The following is a 3,570-nucleotide window of genomic DNA, read 5'->3' as shown; positions in this document are numbered from 1 at the left end:
GAATTACCACTATTATGTTATGGCCAGCACTGTATAGGCATGGATATTGGGCAATAACCAATGAATGCTCCAAAGTTGTCAACTGTTACCACTATTGTGCAAGGGCCAGCATTTTCCAATGGTGGATAATGAATATCATCCCATGGATTGTAATAAATTGCAAATAATCAATATTGTTATGTGAGTACCAGCGTTTTATCAGGGTGGACAATGGGCATCATTGGATGGATTGATACCTGCAATTTGCCAAGACTTTTCACCTTAAAGGAAAGGGCAGAATTATACTAGTGTTCAGCAATGGGCACCATTCCTTGGATATCCACAGTGTTCCATGAATTTCTACTGGTACACATAGACCAGAATTTTAGAAGTCGTTAGCAATAGACATCATTTCATAGATGCTCAGGAGATGGTAAGAGTTACTGCCATTGTGTCAGTGTACATTTTTTCAAAGATGGGTAGTGGGCATAACACTCATGGATGCACACACACACACACACACGTGCACTTGCGCGCACACACACACACAGGTTCACACATGCATGCTTTCACATGCACACAATTAGCATTGAAAGTTTTTATTAATTTCTAAATGTTGCTACCGAATTGCCATGCAAACTGCCATTATTGCTCCATCCTGTGGTCCCACTTTATCACATGGATTCTCCCAATTATCCCTCCCAAGAGTAGTGAGAAGTGAGCGAAATTATGTTTTCCACCTGGTGAGGGAGGAAGCAGTATTGCTTGGAGGAGGGAGAAAGTTGAAATTCTAGGGGGAGGGACCAAAATAGAGTGGCTGAGGGCTGGAGGAAAGGCCTGGGCAATTGAGAGTGCTTCGATGGGGGGGAGCGACCCAAGCCAGCAAGAGATCCTACATGGGCCATGGTGTAGGCCTCAGTCAGCCAGAAGTCAAGAGCGAGCCCAGGAAATTAAGAATGCATTTTATATGTGAGAGATCCCATCAAGTAAGCTTGATCAGCTATGGAAAGAGGTTGCGAGGGTGCCACTGGAAGGTCAGAGACTCCCTTGAGTAAGGGTGTCTAGTACTTGCTTGTGGTACTACTTCTTGCTCAAGCTGTAGTTTCCCTTTCTACAGAACGATTGCTTTTATGTTTTCCCTCTTATTAGGAATGCTATGAGGTGGACTCTATTTTACATTTTACTAAGCGGAAGGCATGTTAAAGGTTTCTGTCACCTGCATTTTGAGAAGAAAGTGCCATTTTCATGGCAATATGTCATGGGGAAATTCTTGCAGTATTATTATAAACATTCACCACAAGGCACTTCTGCAATGCACCATTAAGCAAAATATAAAAAATTAGATTAGTGACATGTTTTTTTAATAGTTTCAACATAGATTTTCACATCAATCAGCCTCTGCTTCCTAGCTAATTACAAATACTAAGAATGTTGGTAGTACATGGGGGAACAGAGTCTCCCTTTAGATGATATGCAAACAATTAAATAAAATAGATGTTTGAAAAATGTCCTTAGGATGGTCACAGCTTCCAGGCACATAGAGATGGTTTTCGTCCTCCTCACAGAAGATACTTGGCTATATAGATTTTTGCCTGATTATGATAGTTGCCAAGGTACAATGGCATGGCACTCCATTACTCTCCGTGAGTGCATGGTAACTTGTTAGTGAATGTGTATACTTTATAGCTTGTATTTAATGTCAACTACTTAGACACCTATTGCTAAGCAGGGGTACCTATCATCAGGGTTTTAGGTAATCACTTGTTGGCATTGCTTATAGTTATAATGGTTGTGCACAAATTCCATACAGGTTTCTCCATGAAAACACTCTGAGTTATACAAACCATATCATTTTGATGATATGCATGACCAAATAGATGATGGAAATAATTATTTCCCCTAAGATATTCCTGTATTGTACCTGAACGTATAGCGATAATGTCCTAGTGCTTGCAGGATTGGCAAAGCACTCTTGCCAGGCCAATCAAACTCCTATTCCTGCTTTACTCATGAGCGGCAATAAGAAGATAGCTGAACTGTGCCTGAAACATGCTATGTCAACAACTATCTTGAAAGTGAGTGTTGACCATTATCACAACTTTAGCTATGTGTAGACTAAGCCCCTCGTGTCAAATCTAAACCTAAATCACCTATTCAGTATCCTGTTTCTCATACTTCCAAAACTGTGGATAATTTGCTTGCCTAAGAACCATCAGTCGGGATTAGGCTGATGATGTGGGAACCAAAACTGATGTAAGAACTACACAGAAATAAATCTACACAGGATCCAAAGCCATGCCAGGTGATGTGGACTTTCACAATCAAAGGGTGAGGTTCGCTTAATTTTTTTCCTGACAGCCAATATCAAATGAAGGATGACATCGCTTATTCCTTCCGCCCAATCAATTCATAATGTACTTGTTCCACTAATGCTCCACTAATGATCTTACTTCATTCTTACCAATTTAGCCACCTGACTTATGTGGCAGATATCCTGGAATCAAATTGGGAACAGGTAACTGCTACAACCCAAAGAATGTCAGGCCCAGATTCAAACCCTGATTCCTTTGAATTTACTGTATTCAACCTTTCAAATACAGAGACCCTAATCCATGTCCCAGTGGAGTGATGTTTCCTCTCATCCAATTATGTTGGGTAGTCGCTTTATGTATTTACCCTTCATCTGTGAAGAATGTACTGTACTTGGGAGTTATTTTTGAAGCAGCCTCCTTTTTGTGATTCACATGAATCCTTTATCTAAGAGTGCTTTTCACCTCCTTATGGACTTTTAGCAATTTGATGACTGATTATCTCTCAACAAATGTAATACACAGTTCATGCTGTGATAATGTTCCCCTTTGAAAATGGCCAAAAGCCTTGGGGGCTCATTTATGGGATTTTGGAATAGGGCGATGCAGCTAGCCACCTTGCTGCACTGCCCTAAGCCAAAGTGACAGGGCAAGAATGCACCGTATTTAAGCAATACGGTGCATTCCTGTCCTTTCTTAGTTTTCTGGTGCCATTTCATCAGTGTAGCACCAACGTAATCACCATAGTGCAAGGGTGCCTCTATTGAACGCAGGATTGATTTTCTGCAGGAAGGAACAACTTCCTGCACAAAACAATGCTAGGAGGCATTTTCTTCTTTATATGTGTGCCACAGAATGCAGCACACATTGAAAGAGGAAAAAACAATGAGAAAAATACATATTTTACCTAGTAACGCCTCATCTCAGGAGATGTACAGATTTGGCGCGTCCCCAGGTTTACATGTTTTTGTAAATCTGGGCCAAAATAAAATCCTATGGGTGTTGCTTGGAAAAACCCACTTCAACGCCCATGGAATGCTTCCTGGGTACAGAGTAAGGTGACACAGTGATTTGCTCATGATTTATGAGGCCACTCAAAGCCACACAGAGTGGTTTTGCGAGGCTTCATAAATCGGATTAAGAGCCCTGTATCACACATGTACTACTTTATCTAGTACAAAAGTGAAGCAAGGCTATCATAAATAAGCAACTTACTGTCAACCAAATTCTCTGCTTGAACTGTACTGACCCCATCATTGCAATGTGGAAATGATTGTACTGA

Source organism: Lissotriton helveticus, chromosome 2_1 (genome assembly GCF_964261635.1).
Source record: "Lissotriton helveticus chromosome 2_1, aLisHel1.1, whole genome shotgun sequence".
Lineage (NCBI taxonomy): Eukaryota > Metazoa > Chordata > Amphibia > Caudata > Salamandridae > Lissotriton > Lissotriton helveticus.
The sequence above is the reverse complement of the archived record's forward strand: the minus strand, read 5'-3'. Positions refer to the sequence as shown.